The 24,554-nt window shown below is 39.3% G+C and overlaps 1 protein-coding gene across 2 annotated transcripts in view; it reads right to left on the bottom strand.

Moving 5' to 3' along the window:
* Positions 1–15,269: 15,269 nt before the first annotated feature.
* Positions 15,270–24,554, bottom strand: part of LOC306667408 (cadherin-related family member 3-like) — a 637,878-nt gene continuing 628,593 nt past the window's right edge. For both annotated transcript variants that reach the window (XM_079150011.1, XM_079150012.1), the window contains one exon: positions 15,270–15,283. The gene's annotated coding sequence lies outside the window, so the exon portion shown is untranslated. The remainder of the gene's footprint in view (positions 15,284–24,554) is intronic.

Raw genomic sequence — 24,554 nt, 5'->3', positions numbered from 1 at the left:
TGGGAGTAGTGGAAAGTTTAAGAAGTGGCACCCTCTAGAGGTTTTAGGTCACTGGGGTTGTGCCCTCAAAGGAACCGTGGGACTCCAGCCACTTCCTCTTTCTCTTTTTTTGTGCCTCTGAGTTGCCACATGTGGCACTATGATGTTCTGTCACAGACCCAAAGCAATGGGGCCTATCAGTCATGGACAAAACCGCAAAGCTGTAAGCCAAAATAAACTTTTCCTTATGAGTTTATTTTTATTTTTTTCTATATAAACACTTCATAAGTTGAATTTGTTAGAGTAACAGAAAGCCGACTAACATATTTTGCCGTTTTATTTTAACCATAGTGTCTCTCAGCTTCCTTGGGATGCAAACTATGGCTTTTAATGTTGCTTTTAGGAAAAAAGAATGCATTTCATATTCCAATTTACTGAAAAATACAATTTTGAAATAACCCATTTTTAAGTTTTTCTGGGCAGAGTGTTTCAGAATTTGAATCTTCTTTCCAACTGAACTATGAATTCCTTGACACTTCCCATTGGATATTCTTGAATCTCTATGCCATATACAAATTAAGATAAACCTGTTAGAAATTGTTTGTGCTTATTGTACCCCTCCTTCCTTCTGCCATTTCTGTAACAGGAATCTCACTGAGGTGAACACGCTAAGTAGTTAATGATGACTCTATTTCTGAGCCATTCTGGTCAAATTAAAAAAAAAAAAAAAACTACTTTCTATTTGTTAGATAAAGCAATAGGAAACAAGATCAAGCAACCTCACTGAGTATATATCCAAAGGGTATAAAGTAATATGTCAAATAGAGATCTGCATCCCTTTATTCATTGCAGCATAATCAGAATAGCCAAGATATGGAATCAACTTAAATGTCTATCAGTGGATTCAGAGATGAAGGAAATGGGGTATATTATACACCAATGGAATGCTATTTGGTCTTTAAAAAAGAGGAGAATTTTGTCATTTGTGACAAAGATGAAGCTGAAGTACAGGGAAAGTGAAATTATCCTGGCATAGAAAGACAAATACTTCATGATCCCCCTTATATGTGGAATATAAAAAAATTAACCTCATAGCAGTAGAGAATAGAAGAGAAACTGCTGTCTGGGAAGTGTGGGTTTAGGGATACGTTGGTCAAAGTAACAGAATTTCTGTCATGTAGGAAGATTAAAAAAAGAACGTAAACTTTTAAATTTAAACTGTGTATTGTAATCCCAAAAGAAGGCAAGCAAGTACATTAATCATTAAGTTCCTTTTCTTTTTCTCAAATTTCCTTACCTGTTCTAAGTCCAGTAAAGAGTTAAAAATTTTTCACTTAAAAAATACATACTATTATTTCTTCTTTATTAGGAGGAAGGAAAACCAATAATGTGCACTTAAACTATCAATATCCAGACCTTGGGTTCTGTTAGGGAATAGGGGAGATTAAGAATCACAGAGGAAAATGATGTAATACTTTCTGTTCCTTGACTGTTTTTAGAAAAACAAACAAAATTTGTTAGCTGATTGGTCAATATAATGTTTTATCAGTTGCCTTCATAAATAACAATATCTCTGGTGCGCAAGAGAATCTTTCTAGGCCATTAGTCTTTTCTATCACTGCATCTATATGGCCAGTTCAGGTACCAAGGTCTGAGTTCTTCAATCCTCCTGAAGGTGTCTGTCTTACCCAAAGCAGGTGTGCCTTTTAAGTCTGCTGATTCTGTTCCCAGCAAGTTCAAGTCCCCAACTTGGCATTTTCCCATTCTGAGAGAATTTCCACCATAGAGAGAGAAAAGAGGTGGCCAGAAAGAATGTTGGGAATTATTCTTAATCCCTACCACCAGCAGAAATAGCCACGGCAATAGTCAGACTCAAATATATGATGCTGACAGGGCCACAAGCCACTACTAATCAATCATAGAACCTGAGATCTAGAGTGGAAATAGTCCTTGGAGACAGCGTGATGCCTCTTGATTTTTCAAAAAGAGAAGACCAAATGACATCAACCAACATATCCACAGTCCTATCACTGGTTGCTCTCACAGTTAAAGGCTGCAGGCTTCTTCTGATACCCAGCCTTGTGTTCTTGCTATCCAGTTAAAACTGAATGACAGCCATGGCTCAACCAGGTGCCACTAATATAGCAGAAACAAGTAAATCAAGCCTGGTGGTGAACAATCAGAAACAGTGGGGGCTACCATGGGCAGTGCCTGCCCTGCCTAAGCACATTCTAATCTATCTCCTTGTTATGGGTTGGCTGTGAGGTGTCCCGGAAAAGCGCCCATGTGAGATAATGCAAGAAGGTTCAGAGGAGATTGGGTTATGAGAGCCTTAATCCAATCAGCAAATCAATCACCTGATGGGATTAAATGAGTGGAACTGAAGGCTGGTGGGGTGTGGACATGGGGGCATGGCTTTGGGGTATATATTTGTATCTGGCCAGTGGAGTCTCTCTCTCTGCTTTCTGATCACCATGTGAGCTACTTCCCTCTGCCACACTCTTCTGCCCTGATGTTCTGCCTCACCTCAAGCCCTGAGGATTGAAGCTGGCCTTCTATGGACTAGGACGTCTAAAACTGTGAGCCCCCAAATAACACCCCCCACAATTGTGCTGATCAGATCATTTAGTCATACCAGCGAAAAAGTTGACTAAAACACCCCTGTATTAGTTTCCTGTTGCTGCTGTAACAAACTGCCATAGGTTTGGGGGCTTAAAATGACACAAATGTATTAAATTGCACTTCTGGAGGTCAGAAGCCTGAAAAGGGTTTTGCTGGGCTAAAGTCAAGGAATTGGCAGCTGTGTTCCTTCTGAAGGCTCTGGGGGAGGATTCGTTTTCAGCTTCTGGAGGCTATCTGCATTTCTTGGCCCAGGGCCCTCTTCCTCCATCTTCAACCAGTGAGTTGAGTCTTTCTCATGATGCAGTCCCTCACATCTTCTGTCTCTCTTTCCTGTTGTTAAAGGATCATGGTAATGATCTGTGCTCACCCAAATAATCCACAATAATCTCCCTATTTAAAAATACTTAATCATATATGTAAAATCCCCTTTGCCACATAAAGTAACATATTCTTAGGTTCTGGGGATTAGGGTATAGACATTTTTAGGAAGCTATTACTATTTTTATACTCTACAGAATAAGCCAAATAAATACCATTGCACAGCCAAACTAAATACCCCATGAGCTGCCAGTCTGTGATCCTCAATTTATTGCCATGCTGTCATGGAGGCACATAATAAACACGATAGTCTCTAACCTTATGGATGATCAGTCTGAACAATGAAGACTAACACACAAAGTAATGAGGCACTGTGAGCCAGAAAGTGAGGCACCTTCTGTTATGGAGGCTGTGAGTGCTGTCAAGGGCTCTCTCTGTCCATTAGATGCCTGTGAGCCAGATCCTGAATTTTTAGATGAGGAAGGAACCCAAACTATGATTTACTATGAGAAGAAACTAAAGCCTTCAATGGGAAGTGAAGGAGTGAATTAGTGGTTGAACTGGGCTCAGAGTTCTTGTATCTTAGTGTCCAGCTCAGTTCTCCTGCCCATGCACAGGCTATGTGCTACCAACACTCTTGCTTAACATTCAGGGCTGTTCATTATCTGACTCCACTGTAACCATTCACTGCCACCTTCACCTGTAACCCTAGGAGATCTTTCTCTTAAGATTCTCCCCTCATTATCCTAAGAATATTCCAAACTTGTTCCCACTGGTACCCTTGTCCATTTATCTCATTGTCTATCATTCATTACTCACATATTGTGCACCTACTATTGCCAGACTGAACCAAAACTCTGCAAACACAAGAGCAAATAAAACCCAACACCTCCCTTCAAGAGGCTTTGAGGACAGTGCAGTGACTGTAACCCTGGTTATGCAATGGAACACAAGATGCATAATTGCTTTACAATTTGTCAGCTTGCTGGCTTTAGTCCTGAGTACATCCAATTCTTCCCTTCTTAAGAAGAAGAGCAGAAGTCCAGTGGGTGAAAGTGCTAATATTCAAGGGAAATTTTCTATCTTTTCTAAGTTATTTAAAATTATTTTAAAAGTACATTACTTACAGGCATATAGATATGATAAAAGTACTCCAAAAGTACAACCAGTAAAAGGTATAGGTTAAGAGAGTCCAAAAGATGAATGGGATGCCAGCAGACACAGATCTATGTGGACTAGGTACAGGAAACTCCAGGGGAATCAACACTGGGAAATGGTAGCCAAAAAATGCAAGACCATTGCAGGCAGCTTTGACAAGGGAGTGAACAGCCACAGCACTCTAGGGTTCCAGTCACAGCTGGAATGCTGCACATGGTTTTGGGAGATATTCATTGAAAGAATGAAAGACAAATTTAATCCTGTTCAGAAGAACATGCACTGAGAACACAGCATAGGGCTGCAGAAAAGCATGAGCTCTGGAAGCTCCCAGAGGAGTTTGAGTCCATTTGTCAGTGACAGGGGTAGTGACCATGAAAAGGTTACTTAACTCTCTAGTGCACAATTTTCCCACCTATAAAATAGTATGATGTGAAGTTTGCATGAGTTTAAGTGCTTAGAATGGTGCTTTAGATAGAATGAGATGTGGGTAAAGGATACTTGAAAAGAAAGGTGAAAGACTCAACACTTATACTGTGAAAAGCATTTAGAGGATGAAAGTGTTAAAAGGGAAACTGATGGGAGTTGCCTGCCTGAAAGAAGAGATTCGTTTTGTTGGTTTCAAGGAGAAACAACAAGAGGAAGCCACAAGTAGGTGTGCTTCATCCCCAAATGGCCCAGCTCCCAAGGTGACATGTCAAAATACTGTTGAACCAACCATGGAACTTTCAGTTACAAGGATCAGAACCCCAGCACAAAGCAGCACATAAAAAAATAAAGAGGGAATTTCATACCACAACTGAATAAAGCCAGAGAGAGTGTGACTTGAATCACCCCTGGATTCACATCATGGTGCTAGAAATCTGTCTCCATCCCTGGCCTCTGTGCCTGATTGCTATACCATCCTGGGGAGTGGGTAAGTTTGAGAGTCTGTGTAGGGAAAATCCTGCTCACTGGAGTCCCAGACATTAGCCATTCACAGTCTCTCTACTAGACTCTACGGATCAGCTTTCATTGAACCAAACTCTAACCCCAGAAAATGGTGCTCATTGCCTGAGCTAATCATGAGCTCCTGGTCCAAACCAGAGTCTAAGGCAAAGGTGACTCCCCAAAAGAAAATTAGGTTGCTGGACTGAGGAAGAGAGAATTGGATGAGGGACAGGTAAAAAGAGCACGAGGCCACTAAGATATTATCTGTGCCACTGTAATAGGGGCTTAGAAGATGCTTTTGCTAAAAAGCACTATTCTGTAGATGTCTGATGGGTGACTAAAAGCAGGATAAAATTTTGGCATCCCTGTCTTTATTTTGTGTCTGTCTCCTTTACCATCTTAAACTTTGGGTTACATTCCTGTCCAACTCTGCAAACAGACATGTTAATCATTTAAGGAGTGTTTGTCTAAGGACAGTAATCCTCTGTCTTCAAGGCTGAAGGCAACTGGATAAGAGTGACTAAGATATTTTCATGGTTTTCAGGGACCTTGTCAACTACCAGTTTTCACAATGTCCTGTTCCAGATCACTGGAGCAGCACCTAAGAGTCTCCAGCCAGTTCCCTAAACCCAAAGGAACCAACTGCACCTTGCCTTTCTGACTTATTCTTTTCTTCTGAGTCATTCTCTCCCTCAGTCACCTTGGGTTTCAGGAACAGCGAGACCATGATAAGACTGTTCCCTAAGTGGGAGCACTTACCCCATGAGGGGAACGCAGGCTGCCCCTGGAGCATGATGAACCGGTCACCCCCTCAAGTGATAACTACTTCCCTGGAGCCAGCAGGACCTCAGAGGACCAGCCCTGAGATAATGACCGCCAGGCAACAGCTTGACCAAGGCTGGGGAACTATGCTCACTTTCTGCTCTCCACTTTTGTTGCTTCTGTTGAAACCTGAAGCTCTTGTTGATACCCCAGAAAATAAGGTTGAGGAAGCTAGTTCCCCTGCTCCCTGGCACAGTTATACTGAACAAATTCCTTTCCCACTTCACCATTACTTTTCCATTTGCTTTTTGGGGAAATGGCTGGACTGGTTCTGTTGGGACTCCCCAAAGTGAAGTCCCCCTCTGGTCTAGGAGTCTGAAGACACTTCCAGCACAGTTTAGGATAAATAAAACCTTATTTCTCTCATTCCACATGAGGACCATGCAGAAATCTTCAGCCATACTTCTTGAAGTGCCATGTTATTGGACCTAGTTCTGTACTCTCACATGCCATCCCTGCCTCAACACCACTCTGCCCTCCTCCTTTGTCTTCCTACCTGATTCTCTTACACAGAACAAGAGAACCGGTCTGACAGGTAGCACTGGGGAGAGGATGGGGCAAGTTCCATGGGGGAGGGAGTGGGAGCTGGGAACACATGCAACTTTAGCACACCAGGAAAGTCTGATTTCTCCCGAATTGGGAGGTCTGCTTGGTAAATACTCAGTTCCCAATCCTGGAGGACAGGACATTGGGGACCCAGAGGTTTTTAGGCTCGCTTTGCTGCCCCCATTTGAACTTTATGCAAGTTCACTTCCTATGACTTGAAGAAGAAGTTTCTAAACTGCTATTTTGGGTATCACAAATAATTTAAAGTAGTTTTCTAAGTTTTTCTGTGTTGTAGTCTGGCACATTCGAGACTCAAGCTTCAAGTGCTGGGTTTTATAAGACTGTTCTGTAGCAAACAAGTAGGAAAGGGGAAGAAATAGTAAGAAGCAAAAACCAATTCTAAACAAGTGGGAAAAAAAAAAAAAAAAAACAGCAAAAAACACCCAGTCGGCCTCATTAAGGGATTAAGACCTAAGATCGTTCTGATGCAGCCACCTAGAAGGGATAAAGCCCTTTTGAGTCTATCCTTTTCTGGACCTAAACATTGGATTCACTATGAGTAATTTTAAAATTCCAAAACTAAAGTTATAATTTTGGGATGATACCTCCAATATTTCACAAGATATTTTTTTCTACACAGTTTGCCTTGGACTGTACAACAGGAAGCTCTATTGTATCTCTCTAGGTCAAAAGACCTGAGGGAACTTTATTGTGATTTTATTGTTGGTTTAATGGCCAAGGTGGATATGTGAGAACACCTGTTTTAAAACGTTCAAGACTGAAATGACTAGACCCCCGATAAAGTAAAACCCTACAGGCTCAAATTCTGTTTGGTAATGGAGAACTCCAGAATTGCTCTATCCCAGCTTGCCTCCCACACCAGACATTCTTGGTCCTGATTCTAGCTGTCAACCAGTGCCCCCAGACCAGGAGGTATGGCCTTCCATTCAGACCTCATGAGATCCTCCAGCTGTCATTAGGAGAGGTCACCCTTCTGCAACTCAAATGTAGAGCTTTGGCTTTCACTGATTTTATAGATCATCTCAAACTCAGGGAGGATTCATAAAGTTTTCAGTTGGGAGGAATGCTGTTTCCAGGAAGATCACCTAAAGCACATGCAGTTCTGACACTCTAAAATGTACCTGTGGGTTTATAGCCCCTCAGAAGCAGCCTGTCTGCAACACTAAATTCAGGCCTCCCACTGAGGGAGTGTTATGGAGCCCAGTTTTGGCATTTTGCCATTTTGATACTCTGAGGGCAGTATGGGAAACCGGGCCAAGAAATGTGAGGCTGTCTTTACCTTAAGAAGGCTTGGTAAAACTATTCACCCCTGTTTTAGAGTTCTTCTTACCTAAGCTAGAATTGATTTACTGACAACCACCACTGAGTGGGGTAAAGGTGGTGGTGGACAGTGTAGAAGGTTTGGGTCCAACACACTAAGGTGATGCACCAGGTGGAGGAGGAGGACAGTGGGCCCAGGTTGGGGCTGCTGCTGCTGGGAACTCATCCAGCTATCTTTATTTTAGGTTGTAGGCAGCAGTGGATGTCACAGACTTACTACAGGAGCTTCATTGGGGCTGAGGATTGTTCTATGATTTTAAGACTTTAACCACCCTTGTCATTTAAGGACAGATGCTGTGGGCCCTGGGGTTACTTTTATGTAATTTGAATATGCTCTCTAATCATCAGTGTGAACTACTAGGTTAAGCATTGAAGTTCATGCCAGCAATTAAGCTGCTGTGGAACCACAGGCAATTATTGCATCACTTCACACGTTTCAAACAGTACACTCAACCATAGTAGTTATTGCATCAGCTCAGCAACCTGCTCTTCCAATCAATTAACCTCCTCGCCCTTGAATGAGCAGTGCCTGCCAATCACACTTTAAGTCACCACCACACACCCATTTCACAATGAGCTGTCTGAATGAAATGACTTCTTAAAACTTAATCAGCCCCACCCTGGACAAGCTGGCCTTTAAAGAGATTTTTTTCCCGTGGCTCCAGCTCTGGAACAGCCCTATTATGTTTCTCCCTGAGGGTGAAACCTTCTCACGTCTCCAAGAATAGTAGTGCTGCTTCCTAGTTACCCATTTGTTTTTGTCCTGGGACACTATGAATGGTGACACTAATTGTGTTCACTGATCCCTCAGTTTGTTTATTTTTGTTACACCAATAAATCATACTCACTAGAAAAATGTGGAATATATGACTGAACAAAGTGAAGAATAATTGACTTACCTAAATTCTCACCAACCAACAGCAATCATAGCTAAAATGTTGATTGTTCTTCCAGTCTTTTGTGTGTCCTTTTTGTAGTGGTTGCTGGAAAGTCAGATACAAATCCCAATATCAATGAAAACTTACAGCAACAGAGAAAAAAATGTAATATATAACAGATAGTACTGACACAGTTTTTTATTTGGAAAAAAAAATGACCACGAACACATGAAAATGGTCTATTTCCTACACAACATAGAAGAATCCATTTCAGATCAATTACATTTTTCAATGTAAAAAATATAACAATAAAGTTTTGTTTAACAATCTGGTAGGCTACCTGTACATTCTGAGGTGGGAGAGAAGTTTACAAACTGACACTAAAAACTAAAAAAGAAAAATACAGTTACATTGATTATTTTTTTTTTAACATGATCAAGTCAAAGGTAAATGGTACACAAGGAAAATGCATCACAATGCAACTGAAAAAGTTCACGTCGAAAATGCAAACTTAAATTGGGTGGGAAAAGGACAAAGTGGTGAGAAAAGAAAGATGCATGAAGCATACAGATAAAAATGTGGCAGAAAAACAAATTCAAACTGCCAGCAAACATGAGAAGATGCTCAAATTCACTAGTTGTCAGAAGAAAGCAAAATAAAATGGATGACAGAAAGCTGTTTATGCTTAGGCTGGTAAACTGATGGGGCAGAGGAGGGAGAGGGACAGGGGACTGGGTGACGATGCTTTGCTGTTGAACTGCAAGGTGCTGAACTCCTTTGGAAAAAAAAAAACGCTTAGCACATTTATTAAAATTAAAAGTACAGGTGTCCCTTGACCCAGAAATTCCCTCTCTAGGAGTGTAGTTCGAATAGAAATAAAAGCATCAGCTTTAAGGATATATGTACAAGGGGGTTCACTGTTGCTTTGTTCAGAGGGAATAAGCAGAAACAAAGGGAATGCCCATCAACCTAGGAGGAACTTGATAATTTATGTAATATCTCACACAAAGGAATGTTTTTGCTATCAATGAAAAATGAATTACAACTAAACCAGACAAGTTGCAGGTATTCCCATGAGATACTGTTGAATTAGAAAAGATAGAAAAAAGTTCACACAAATCCTATTTTTGAGGGACAATAAGCAATGACATAAAGATGTGTGCTTCTGTCCATCTCTATGGGATTCTACAAATATGGAAAATAGCATGAAGGATACATGCTAGCTTGTAAAAAATCGATTACCTTAGGGAAGGAAGGAGGAAAAGGGAGAAACAGAATTAAGTTTTTAAAAAGTAAAAAACACCACTAAAAATGAATGAAAATTTAAGCATATGGTCATATTTGTGCTTTTACATAAAATTATCTCTATGTGTGTTTTATGCATTGACTTGTATCCCCTTAAAGAATGTGTGTTGAAGTCCTAACTCTCTGTACCTCAGAATGTTACCATACTGGAAAACAGATTACAGAACTAATCAAGTTAAAATAAGGTCGTTAAGATGATTCCTAAAATAATAGGACTGCTAGTCCTATAAAAAGGGGGAAATTTGAACAGAGCCTGATACACAGAGGAAGATGATGTGAAGGCACACAGGGAAAGCACCCTGTGAGGATGGATGAGTGAAGTGATGTATCTACAAATCAAGGAATGCAAAAGGTTGTTGGAAGCCCAAGCCAGGAACAGGTAAATAGCACCCCTACAGGTTTTAAGAGGGAGCAGGGCCCTGCCAACACCTGGAGTTCAGACTTTGAGCTTCCAGAAAATTCTGTTGTTTTAAGATACAGCTTCTGATATCTTGTTATATCAGTCCTAGAAAATGAATTCATTCATATTCCCTATTTTTTAATATTTTTCCTTATCTAAGACAGAAAAAAGAATTCCTGTAAGTTCAGAACCATATTTTATACTTCAATTTGAAAGAATAGTGTTATCACATTTATTTTTACTCTCATTTTGTCTGTTTATCTAGCTATCTATCTATCTATCTATCAATCTATCTATCTATCTTTGGTACCAAGGATTGAACCCAGGGTTATTTAACCACTGAACAACACCCTCAGCCCCTTTTATTTTTTTATTTTGAGACAGGGCCTCAGTAAATTGCTGAGACTGGTTTTGAACTTGTATCCTGCTTCAGCCTCAGGAGTACAGGCATGCACCGCAGTGCCTGGCTGTCCCTTACTTATACAAACATCTTGATAACTCATTTTGAAAGACTAGCCAACCCCTCAGGAACTCAGAGTACAAGTTCAGGAGTCACTTACAAGTTCTAGTTCCAGTTCACCTGTAGCCAGCTCCTGTTAATTTCTTTGAGAGGTAATCATCTGAGACTCCTTCCTCTTCCTTAGCTAATTTAAGTAGATGTCTGATTCTGTAACCATAAGTTCATGCTGACTAAAGGAAAACCTCTGGATGGTGAATTCCAAATTAAAGAGTTCAGTTGTGGATCCCCTCTTCACAATACTGCCCTTGATAGTTTTGTGAGACTGCCCAATATTATGTGAGGATGAATTTTGATCTATCATTTGATGCAAAGATAATTGAAAGAGCAAAATAGTAAAAGAGAACCTAGAAGTAAAGTTATTTTCTGAGACTGAAATTTGGGAAGAACCCATGGGGAAGACATTACATCAAGGATTAGTAGAAGTAATTCTCCCTGAAGAAATTGCTCACTGGAAAGTCACAGGCTAAGGTCAAGTTGCACGAGCTAGAGTATCTCAATAGAGGTCAGGCATCCATGGAGTCTGGAAGAGAGAGCTCAGGACCTTTACCAAGGCACGGAGAAGCCTTGACTCTCTGGGTCCCTCATGTTCTTGTTGGATGTGTCCAGAGTGAAAATGTAGGTAACAGTCTGAGAAAACTTGAGGGCATCCATACTTAATCCCATCAAGACAACCCCTCAAGCTTAAACTCGATGGTTATCCATTAACCATCTGATTGTAAATCTTCTCTTCAAGTAGATTCCTCTATAGGGAGAATATTTTGAGTATTGATCAGCTCTCCTGGACATCCTGCTCACTGGGCAATTGTATTTTCTCTGATAAGGAATAAATGAAGGGCAACATTATAAGTTAACTTCTGGTGACCCCTGCCTGAGTTCACTCAGATATAGGTAAATTGACAGCACAGTTAATGACCAGCTGTTTTCCTATACTACAGATCCAGGCACTGTTGTTTTCTCTAGATGTATCATTTAGCAGATGAACAATTGGGGCTATAAGTACCAGAAGGAAAAGTCGGTAAACTGTGGGATTATCTTGATGTGCTGTGTGTATGTGTAGGCAGGGGAAAGTTGTTTAGGCTCACTTGCTCTGATGGTGGGTTGACTAATTTTGGAAACAATACTGGGGAAAAATCAACAAAATTCTATACATTTGTCTCAGAACTATTTCCACACAAACAGTAAATGATACAGTAAATAAATGTTACAACTTTCAGAATATGAATTTGGGGTTCCTAGGCAATACAAATAAATATTTGGGCCACCAAATAAAACTCTTCAATTAATTGCTGCCCTTAGCTAAAATAGGAAGACCTATGCAGGCCAGTCAAATAAAATGTATCCCTCCAGACTAATCCCCTCCCTATTGGCTAAGAATAGATTTATACATTGATTTATGTGAAAATCTCCTAAATAGATAAAACCCAAATCCCCTGAGCCATACACACTTCTGGAAAACACAAGGCCCAGTTATAGTTTAATTAAGTTCAATCATGTAATTAAGTTTAATTGGTTCATTCCTGTACCAATGATCGTGTGTCTTGTGGCATGCAGACTTGGCCCATATATCCAACAACTTTTGACCCCATAGTTCTTGGTCCCATTTAACTTGTAAAGTCAACTTTCTCTTGGATAACACCTCACTCTGGCTTTCTGTGCCTGGATCTTCCCAGTCCACTCTGTGGGTCATGGATATGCCAACCCAAAGGGAGGTCCTGCCCTTTCAATACTAGTTTTCTCCTTCACTTACCAGAATTTTGCTTTTGAGAACCATATGTAAGAAATCATCAAGCTGGACTTTCCTCTTTTTAGAAACTTCTGGAAGCCCCAGATAAGCCATGTGCTTTTCGCTCTTGGCTCTCTTTCTCTTATCTCAGGTGGGTTCTCTGCATCTCCCTAAGGATTTCAGGACCATGACTACTACTCTTTTGTTCCAAATATGTCAGATGTCATAATGAGGCCCAGACTCCACCTCAAAGGATACAGAGGAAGGTGGGCTAACAGCTCTTGTAAAAAGTAGTCTGGGCAAGTGTCCAAATTAAGTCAACCTGTCACCTTAGCTACACAAATGGTATGAAGAGGAGACTCGTTAGACTCAGTATCTGAAAGGCCTTAGGTTTGGTGTTGAGTCTCTGCATTTTGAGTGTTTGTGGTTTTGGGGAGATGCTGTGCCCACTGTTTTGACATTTAGGAAAGAGAATGATGTAATTTATTCATGATAAGTTCCAAGTGTACTAACATACAAGCATTCTGTAATTCTGGTCTGAAGCCAAAATTTCGATGTAATCTGAAAAGAGAAAAGAGAAAAGGTCTTTAATGCTCCTATATAATTGATTTTTCAGATTAAATTGCTTATTCTAACTTTCCGAGATCTGTCTAGGGAGGTAATATGACTGCTGTTTTCACTAACATTTTTCAAAAATTTGATTAAATTCTGGTTAACTGTTTGAAAGAGAGTGTTTAAACTAGACACAGCAATTGTGGCTGGATGCAATAATGCCAGCTTATACTTTATTATGGAAAAAGGAAAAAAGAGTTCTCTAAAAATGATGCAAAACTGACACAGATTTGTATTTTCCTTTTTCTGGGTGTTAGTGCCTTTCTGGAGAGGAAATAAAAGAGTCGAAGAGGAGGAGTAACCAACCCAGGATAGACAGAGGCCACTGAGAGTGGAGAAACACTTGGTAAATAGGTAGGACCCCTGGGCTGAATGGGTAGGACCTCACCAGCCTGCACTTGACCCACCCATGAGAGACATGCAGCCAGGTGGAGGAGGTGGGCAGACCCTCTTCTAAAGACTCCCTCATAACCTCAGTTGGAATGGTCCAAGCTGCCTGTCCCCCTCATCCTTCATATGGACATACACAAAGTGTCAGCATGTTGGTTAATGAGGGGGATAAGTTCTGAGTAATTCATCATTAGGCAATTTTGTTGTTGTGCAAATATCATGGTGTATTCTTATACAAGCTAGGTCAGCTATGACATCACTAGGCAATATAATCCTATGGGACAACTGCCATCTCTGAATTCCATAGTTGACCAAAACGTCGTTATGTGGCGCATAACTATATCTGTCCAATTGTCAATTTCTATGAAGCTGTCTCAGACTTTTTCCTTAGATATATGTTCCCTATCTTCTCCACTTATGTGCCCTCCCTAGAAGCGAGAGGAACCGTGCCTGGGGTGACAAAAGGAGAAGGAAAGAAGGTAAGATACGCAGAAAAGGAAGGAAAGAAATATCACCAAGCTGTTCTCTTCGCATTCTCCAGAGACTTGGCTCATTAGTTACTTAATTGAACAAACACTTTTATAGTCTTTATTATGTGCCAGCTGCTGTTTTAAATGCCATATGAATATTAACTTACTTAAATAAAGTGACAATGACACTGATAACAACCCTAGTATTGTCCTCAGTTTTAAAGAAAAGTAGAAATGAGTCCCTTGCTGGAGGTCTCAGCTAATAAGATTCAAACCCAGGTAGCCTGGGGCCTGGGACCTGCTCTTAACCACTGCATTCTGCTGTCCCATTTTTAGTATTTTATCTTTTGAGATTTTAACCTAAGTATTTTATGATTATGTGAACAATATAATCTAACTATAGGAAATCTGGAAAACAGTGAAACAGGAGGAAAATAGCTCCAGCAATTCCAAGCATCCGGAGACAACTGCTGTTAACAATTTCATATTTTAAGTCCCTTCCTATGAATTATTTTCCCCACATATGGAGATCAATCCATGTACACTGCAGTATCCTGGTTCTTTCCTTAACATCGTATAATACGCATTTGTCTAGGAGGATCTTAAGGTGCCTACATACTTTTTTAGATATAATTTCAAAGACATAATCCTAGGTATTCAAACTGATAATTTTTTGCTCATAATTCTAAACACATTTTATCTTATTTTTTCCTTTTTAAAAAGGGGAACTACTTGTGTTTTTAAAAATACTATTTGCCAGATTATAAAAAGGACATATAGAAAGAAAACTATTCAATCTTGAATTCCATTAAGGTTGGCTGAGTACCTTCTCCATGCCAGGCCCTCTAGAAAACCAGAGACGACAATGAGTGACACATGGTTCCTACCTCAGGGGGTTGTTCCTCTGGTTTAGACCACTGATGTTGCCTAAAGTATGGAAAAGAACAGAAAAAGAACCTCTGAGTTCACCACCCAGAGATAACCACCACTTAGAATTAGGCCTACAATCTCTCAAACATATGTTATGTTCACACAGAATTTTAAACAAAACTGAAATCACAATAATTATGGTTTTATATCCTGCTTTTCACTTGACAGTATCATGTCACTAAGTGAATGGTCAAAAAGTTTACTTTCAGAATAGGACCATGTAGTTTTCCATTTTATGAGAGGTACAGTCGTGCTTCCATTGTTAAATATTTGAACTGTTACCAGTGTTTTGAATTACAAACAGTACTTCAATAAATATACATAAGATTTCTTCACATCTTCCTATGAAATAATCTCTGAAAGTGGAATTTCCAGTTCACAGAGAATGAACTTGTTGAAAACCCTTATTTTTAACAAATTATATTTTAGCAGTTTCAAATATTTTTCACACCCAGTAGGAGTACAGGAAAATGAATCTTAACTAGGCCCTACCAACACTGTTTATTATTACAAAAATAAACCTTTACCAACGTGTTGCCTGCCTCTGGCCTCTGCAGGCTGCCAGCCATCCTTGGCTCCTGCTCTCTTTCCTCCCGCTTCAAAGCCAGGAATGCTGCCTCTCTCTGATCCTTTTTCTAAAGCTTCGTTCCCTCTGATTCTCCTCTTCTGCCCTTCTAGTCTACTTTTTAAGGACTTTGTGATAACACCGAGCCTACCTGGGTAATTCAGGCTGATCTTCCCAGCTCAAGGTCATTTGATTTAGCCAATCCAATTTCATCTGCAAACTCAGTTCCCTTTTTGCCATGTGATACAATGTTCACAGGTTCTGGGGATTGGGATGTAGACATTTTGGGCAGCCATTATTCTTTCCATCACAATATTTCACTGTGGTACTTGTCTCTGGTGGGGTGGGAGTAAGGGTTTTCTGGGAAGAAGCAAGAAGGATGATCTTAAGGTACCACTCTTTGGTATACCATTATGCTACACATCTTCTCTCTATATCTTTCTCTCTGTTCATCAATCCATCTTATTTTTGTGTATTCAAAGTACATTATAGTCATCAATTTTTTTAAAAAAATTTTAACTTGTTCTAATTAGTTGTACATGACAATAGAAAGCATTTATACATTTTGATCAGTCATACATAAATGGAGTATAAGTTCTCATTTTTCTGATTGTGTTGTAGGATCACGTGGGTCATGCAGTCATATATGTACATGAGGTAATAATGTCTGTCTCACTCTACTGTCCTTCCTACCCCCGTGCCCCTTTCCCTCCCTTTACTCCCCTCTACCTAAAGTAACTCTGTTCTTCCCTATTCCCCTATGCAGATGCTAATTCACCAGCATGACTCTTGCAGTCAATCCCCTCCCTAACCCACTCAACCACTGTGCTGATTTTCTTCATATGATTTATGAGTTTTACCTGTTCTAAAAAATTCATATAAATGGAATTATTCAGCATGTACTTTTTTTGTAGAAGGCTTCTTTTCATTCGAGCTCTTTTTTCCCCCCCTAGATTTAGCTACATTATTGCATGTATTGGTAATTCATTCCTTTTTATTGCTGATATTCCACTATTGAATATCACTGCCACTCAATTCATGAATACTTGGGTTGATTTTAGTTCTTGCTATTATCAGTGACGTGGCTATAGAAATTCTTGCATAAGTCTTTTTGTGGGCATATTAAATTCGATTATATATATTTATGATGTACAACTTATTTTGAGATATATATATATATATACATACACATTGTAGAATGGCCATATTAAGATAATTAACATATGCATTTCTTCATATTTATTTTTTGTGTGTCCGAGAAGAATTAAAATCTCTCAGCTATTTTCAAGTATACAATATGTTGCTATTAACTATAGTCAACACCTTGTATGAAAGAGCTCTTGAACTTATTCTTCCTAATTGAAATTTTGTATCCTTTAGCCAACATCCCCCAATCCATTGCTCTCTCCTCTTCAGCCCCTGGTAACTACCATATTCTGTTCTCTGCTTCTGAGTTTGACTTTTTTTAGACTCCACATGTAAATGAGATCACGAGGTATTTTTCTTCTAATGCTTGGTTTGTTTCACTTAAGATAATGTTCTCCATGTTCATCCATGTTGTCACAACACCAGAAGTTCTTTGTTTTTAAAGGTTGAATAGTATAAGAACCCAGGAAACCACGCCAGACACTGGAATTGACGTAAGAGGGTTTATTAAGCAAACAGAGTGTCTCCCTGCAGGGTGAGAGAGAAAATGAGAGGAAAAGAGAAAGGGTACGCGCAAGAGAGAGTGTGAAAAGTGAGGAGGAAAGAGAAAGAAAGTGAGTAGGAGAGAGAAAGCATGAGAAAAGATGGCAGGGAAGCTATCCTTAAGCAGTTGAATTCTGCTGGGCTAACAGGGGACCAATAATGGAGAGGGATACTTGCAAGCTGACTGATGAACCAATAGCTAGCTAGGATGTTCACAGACTGACAAGAAGTTGGGAGGCGGGGAAAATGACTGCAAAGTAAAGGGTAGGGGAGCAGCTTTATATTACATTATATTCCCCTGTTTATGTTTTTATAAGAAGATATTTTGATCTCCAGTTCTTTCCCCCCTTATCTCTCCTTCTTGCCTATGTGACTAGGCCTGGTTTTGCAGGTGAGATGTAAAAAGTCCATTCTCCCAGGGGCAGTCTTCAACTTTCAGACTTCCAGAAGCACATGGCTTTCATGGACTTCATTTCCTCGATTTGACTGCTCCTCTATTTCTACACTAACTGCCTGTCCCCAATTCTGGCTTCATTCCCCCTTCTAGTTTTAGGAACTCCTTTACTGCTGTAGGGAAAAGGGGATGATGACTGCTCTGGCTTCTTAGAGCTGGAAGAGGGCAGCGTGGGGCAAGCAGTTTGGTGTTCCCTTTTTAGAAATCGGGTCAATCGAGGGGTCCATGGTAGAAGTCTGGTTGGGGAAGAGCCGGTTGTAAAGGCATCTGGGCATGAGTGCTTCTATGAGAAAAGAACAAAAAGACATGAGTACTGAAATGAGATTGATACAATATAAATGTTGCAGAATCTGGAACATGCCAATGAATATCATAAAGATGACAGAAGTCAATAATTCCTCACCAGGGGGTGGAAGAACTGAGAAGTTGTTCCCATAACAAGGCCTGGCAAAGGCTAGAGAGGACAAGGCCTTTATTTGGGAACTTTAACATTGTCCAGGTTATCAGGAATGTAAACACAACATTTAGTAGAGATCTCTAGGCTTCTGTTAGTAGTAAACATAGATTAAGCCTACCTGTGTCTATAGGCCTTAAACTGACTAAAAACTTCTGACTCTGGCAGTTTCTCTTGATAGTTATTAGGCACATTTGCCTAAGAATATCTCTTTTGTAGCTTCCAGTCTTTATTCTAGTGGGCTAACACAAGTGTACATCTTAAGTTACATTTAACTATTATTTCTTTTAAATGCCCAAGAATGGCTATATTTTGGGCTTAACTGTTTTGCTATGTGTCTAAGATCAAGCTGGTCAAAGTGACCTGTTCCTGTCTGTTAAAGAGTCAGCTGAGTTCCCACAGGGGTCACTCATAGAGAACTTAAGAGCAGCTTCTTAGCTTTAGTGCCGTCTGTTAGGCAGGGTCTCCTCGATGTGGTGGCTTCCCTTGAAAACACTGGGGATGTCTCCCTTTTTCCTTGACCCTCCTCTGCAGCAGGTGCACTGATTGGCTTTTCAACCTCTAGTGACCTCATCAATCTCCGTGATCAAGAGGTTATGTGACCCAGAGTTTTAAAGCTCCTTAGAAAAGTCCTCTTATTCCCTGGAATCAGGCTGACTGAGGGCAAGATACTGGTTTTTCTTGGCCTCTGTATTTAATTTCAATCTCAAAGTTTTATCTTAACCATCCAGCAAGCCAGTCTCACCAGTCATAAAGTAAGAGTGCTGGGCTTTAATTTCAATGTCTATGACTTTATAGTTATTTACCCCCTTTTATCTAATGGGGTCTACATTATCTGTGATGGCTTACTATTTCAAGTTAATTTACGATGTTTGCTTTTGAAGTAGTACTTCTGCAAAACATTAATCAGGCAACAATTAGGGTTTACAAGGAAAATACAAAATGGAATCACCAACAGTAAAACATTCAGTTTGTGTAATAGCTATCTTGATTTTTGGCTGAGTTATTCATTATATCCCCTGTTTGAGATCACAGTAATCTTTACAACAAACATCAAACTTTTGAACACAACTTTAAATGAGTTAAAGTCTGGCTTACTTTGGAGCCATTCTAACGTGCAGCAAGGTTGTGAGGCAGAGCCTCATCTCAGGTAAGGCGGGGCTTTTCACAAATCTTAGGTAAAATGTTCTAATCCTGAAGTAATTTTTTCCTCTTTTGCCATGACCAGCATGACCAAATTCTCAAGTTCAATGAGGGGCAAAGCAGTATTAGAAAATAAAGTTTTATAAACACAGATTTTGAAGATTAAGCTGAGATCAGACGGAGCTCTGTTCTCTGATGGAGATGCAGATCTAAAGAGTTATGTCAGCAGTCTTTATATATGTATGTAAGCATTATTCTTTGTTTTCAGGAAATTTACAGAAACTAGGACATCTACGTAATGTTTTTCACAGCTGCAAAGTGCAATGTTAGGAGCTCTGTGTAGCTCTCGAGGAAGTCCACTGTCCAAAGTTACTGTAAGGTGGGCAGGAACCAGAGAAGGGAGCTGATGAAACACTTGTTATCTAGCAAAAGAATTCCTTCCTGCCCAAGAGCTGTGTGCCTGAGATCAATGTCAGAGCTGATAGGACTCCTATATAGAGCCTCCCCAGGCAGGGTACTGCCACAGCAGTTAGACATCTTGTGCCCTGCATAAGAACACTCCCAGGCACCAGGCACACCACAGTCATGAGTTCAGAGACCCCAATCTCAGTCACTGTTGTCCCATTTTTGCTACTGTGCATTACACTCTCTCCTAAATGTCATTTTAAGAAGTTTACATATATTGATTCCTGAGTATATATGAACATTAGCACAATTTAACATTATATGTAAAATATGAATTAAAGAAAGGCTGAGAGAGCTGTTAACTTTTCTTTTGTATGCCAAAGTAGCAAAATGCTTTCATGTTTCATATTAACCTTTAAACAAATCAGACTCTCACTAACTTTTAAAAGTACGTTTACATTTAAAAATTTTTTTATCTCACTTTAACAAATTTTACATATACCCTATTGATGACAGGTCTTATAATAGAACATTAAATGATAAGTTTATTTATTTTATTTATTTTTTTATTGTAAACAAATAGAACACATGTTGTTTCCCTATTTGTACATGGAGTTAAGGCATACCATTTTTGTAATTATAAAATTGTTTGATTCATTCTGTTATGTTTCCCTTTCCCCCACCACTCCCACCCCTCTTTTCCCTGTATACAGTTCTTCCTTCCTTCACTCTTGCCCCCTCCCTAACCCTAACACTAACCCTAACTCTAACCCTAACACTAATCAATCCCACACCCCATTATGTGTCATCATCCGCTTACCAGTGAGATCATTTGTTCTCCCGCTTTTTGAGATTGGCTTACCTCACTTAACATGATACTCCTCAATTTCATCCATTTGCCTGCAAATGCCATAATTTTATCATTCTTTATGGCTGAGTAATATTCCATTGTATATATATATATATACCACAGTTTCTTTATCCATTCATCAATTGAAGGGCATCTAGGTTGGTTCCACAATCTGGCTATTGTGAATTGAGCAGCTATGACCATTGATGTGGCTGTATCTCTGTAGCATGATGATTTTAAGTCCTTTGGGTATAGTCCAAGGAGTGGAATAGCTGGGTCAAATGGTGGTTCAATTCCAAGCTTTCTAAGGACTCTCCACACTGCTTTCCAGAGTGGCTGCACTAATTTGCAACCCCACCAGTAATGTATGAATGTATGTATGAATGTACTTTTTTCCCCACATCCTCACCAACACCTATTGTTGCTTGTGTTCTTGATAATCACCATTCTAATTGGGGTGAGATGGAATCTTAGGGTAGTTTTGATTTGCATTTCTCTTATTACTAGAGATGTTGAACATTTTTTCATGTCTGTCGATTGCTTGTAGATCTTCTTCTGTGAAGTGTCTGTTCATTTCCTTAGCCCATTTGTCGATTGGATTATTTGTATTCTTTTTGTAGATTTTTTTGAGTTCTTTATATATTCTGGAAATTAGCACTCCATCTGAAGTATGAGTGGCAAAGATTTTCTCCCACTCTGTAGGCTCTCTCTTCACATTGCTGATAGATTCCTTTGCTGAGAGAAAGCTTTTTAGTTTGAATCTATCCCAGTTATTGATTCTTGCTTTTATTTCTTGTGCTATGGGAGTCCTGTTAAGGATGTCTGATCCTAAGCAAACAAGTTGAAGATTCGGACCTACTTTTTTTCTGTAATCTGCAGGGTCTCTGGTCTGATTCTGAGGTCCTTGATCCATTTTGAGTTGAGTTTTGTGCAGGGTGAGAAATAGGGGTTTAGTTTCATTCTGTTGCATATGGATTTCCAGTTTTCCCAGCACCATTCGTTGAAGAGGCTATCTTTTCTCCATTGCATATTTTTGGCACCTTTGTCTAGTATGAGAAAATTGTATTTATTTGGGTTTGTGTCCATGTCCTCTATTCTGTACCATTAATCTACCTGTCTATTTTGGTGCCAATACCATGCCGTTGTTCTTACTATTGCTTTGTAGTATAGTTGAAGTTCTGGTATGGCGATACCCCGTTTCACTCTTCCTGCTAAGGATTGCTTAAGCTATTCTGGGTTTTTTATTCTTCCAGATGACTTTCATAATTGCTTGCTCTATTTCTGTAAGGTACATCATTGGGATTTTAATTGGAATTTCATTGAATCTGGATAGCACTTTAGGTAGTATGGCCATTTTGACAATATTAATTCTTCCTATCCAAGAACATGGGAGATCTTTCCATCTTCTAATGTTTTCTTTAATTTCTTTCTTTAGTGTTCTGTAGTTCTCATTGTAGAGGTCTTTCACCTCTTTTGTTAGATTGATTCCCAAGTTTTTTATTTTTTTCGAGGCTATTGTAAAAGGGGTAGTTTTCCTAAATTCTCTTTCTGAAGATTCATCACTTATGTATAAAAATGCATTGGATTTATGAGCATTGATCTTGTAACCTGTTACTTTACTGAATTCAGTTAGGAGTTCTAAAAGTTTTCTGGTGGAATATCCAGGTTCCTCTAAATATATAATCATGTCATCAGCGAACAGGGATAGTTTGAGTTCTTCTTTTCCTATTCGTACCTGTTTAATTTCTATGGTTTGTCTAATTTCTCTGGCTAGAGTCTAAAGAATGATATTGAATAGAAGTGGTGAAAGAGGGCATCCCTGCCTCGTTCCAGTTTTTAGGGGGAATGCTTTCAGTTTTTCACCATTTAGAATGATATTGGCCATGGGCTTAGCATAGATGGCCAATGTTAAGGAGTGTTCCCACTATCCCTATTTTTTCTAGTGTTTTGAGCATGAAGGGGTGCTGTATTTTATCAAATGCTTTTTCTGCATCTATTGAAATAATTATGTGATTCTTGACTTTAAGTCTATTGATTTGGTGAATGACATTTATTGATTTCCAGATGTTGAACCAACCTTGCATCCCTGGGATAAAACCCACTTAGTCATGGTGCACTATCTTTTTAATATATATATATATATATATATATATATATATATATATATATTTTATTATTTAAACAAATGGGATACATGTTGTTTCTCTATTTGTACATGGAGTCAAGGCATACCATTTGTGTAATCATAAATTTACATAGGGCATAGTTGTTTGATTCATTGTGTTATTTTTTCCTTCCCCCCCCCACCCATCCCACTCCTCTTTCCCCTCTGTACAGTGCTTCCTTCCTCCATTCTTACCACCCTCCTTATCCTTAACCCCAAACCTAACCCTAACCCTACCGCTACCCCCTCCTACCCCCCATTATATGTCCTCATCCGCTTATCAGCGAGATCATTCGTCCTTTAGTTTTTTGAGCTTGGCTTATATCACTTAGCATGATATTCTCCAATTTCATCCATTTTCCTGCAAATGCCATAATTTTATCATTCTTCATGGTGGAGTAATATTCCATTGTATATATATATATATATATATATATATATATATATATATATATATGCCACAGTTTCTTTATCCTTTCAACAACTGAAGGGCATCTAGGTTGGTTCCACAATCTGGCTATGGTGAATTGAGCAGCTATGAACATTGATGTGGCTGTATCCCTTTAGTATGCTGATTTTAAATCCTTTGGGAATAGGCCAAGGATTGGAATAGCTGGGTCAAATGGTGGTTCCATTCCAAGCTTTCTTAGGAATCTCCATACTGCTTTCCAGAGTGGCTGCACTAATTTGCAAACCCACCAGCAACGTATGAGTATACCTTTTCCCCCACATCCTCGCCAACACCTATTGTTGCTTGTGTTCTTGATAATTGCCAATCTAATTGGGGTAAGATGGAATCTTAGGGCAGTTTTGATTTGCATATCTCTTATTATTAGAGATGTTGAACAATTTTTCATATATTTGTTGATTGCTTGTAAATCTTCTTCTGTGAAGTGTCTGTTCATGTCCTTAGCCCATTTGTTGATTGGATTATTTGTATTCTTGGTGTAGAGCTTTTTGAGTTCTTTATATATTCTGGAAATTAGCGCTCTATCTGAAGTATGAGTGGCAAAGATTTTCTCCCACTCTGTAGGCTCTCTCTTCACATTACTGATAGTTTCCTTTGCTTAGAGAAAGATTTTTAGTTTGAATCTATCCCAGTTGTTGATTCTTGCTTTTATTTCTTGTGCTATGAGAGTCCTGTTAAGGAAGTGTGATCCTGAGCAAACAAGTTGAAGATTTGGACCTACTTTTTCTTCTATAAGAGGCAGGGTCTCTGGTCTGATTCCAAGGTCCTTGATCCATTCTGAGTTGAGTTTTGTGCAGGGTGAGAGATAGCGGTTTAATTTCATTCTGTTGCATATGGATTTCCAGTTTTCCCAGCACCATTTGTTGAAGAGGCTACTTTTTCTCCATTGCATATTTTTGGCACTTTTGTCTAGTATGAGAAAATTGTATTTATTTGGGTTTGTGTCCATGTCCTCTATTCTGTACCATTGATATACCTGTCTATTTTGGTACCAACATCATGCCGTTTTTGTTACTATTGCTTTGTAATAGAACTGAAGATCTGGTTTTGCAATACCCCCTGCTTTGCTCTTTCTACCGAGGATTGCTTAAGCTATTCTGGGTTTTTTATTCTTCCAGATGAATTTCATAATTGCTTGCTCTATTTCTGTAAGGTACACCATTGGGATTTTAATTGGAATTGCATTGAATCTGTATAGCACTTTAGGTAGTATGGCCATTTTGACAATATTAATTCTTCCTATCCAAGAACATGGGAGATCTTTCCATCTTCTAATGTTTTCTTTAATTTCTTTCTTTAGTGTTCTGTAGTTCTCACTGTAGATGTCTTTCACCTCTTTTGTTAGATTGATTCCCAAGTATTTTATTTTTTTCGAGGCTATTGTGAATGGTGTAGTTTTCCTAATTTCTGTTTCTGAAGA

The sequence above is a fragment of the Sciurus vulgaris genome, assembly GCF_902686455.1.
Source record: "Sciurus vulgaris genome assembly, chromosome: 8".
In the NCBI taxonomy this organism is placed as follows: domain Eukaryota; kingdom Metazoa; phylum Chordata; class Mammalia; order Rodentia; family Sciuridae; genus Sciurus; species Sciurus vulgaris.
Note: the sequence above shows the minus strand (reverse complement) of the source record. Positions and strands in the feature narration are given on the sequence as shown.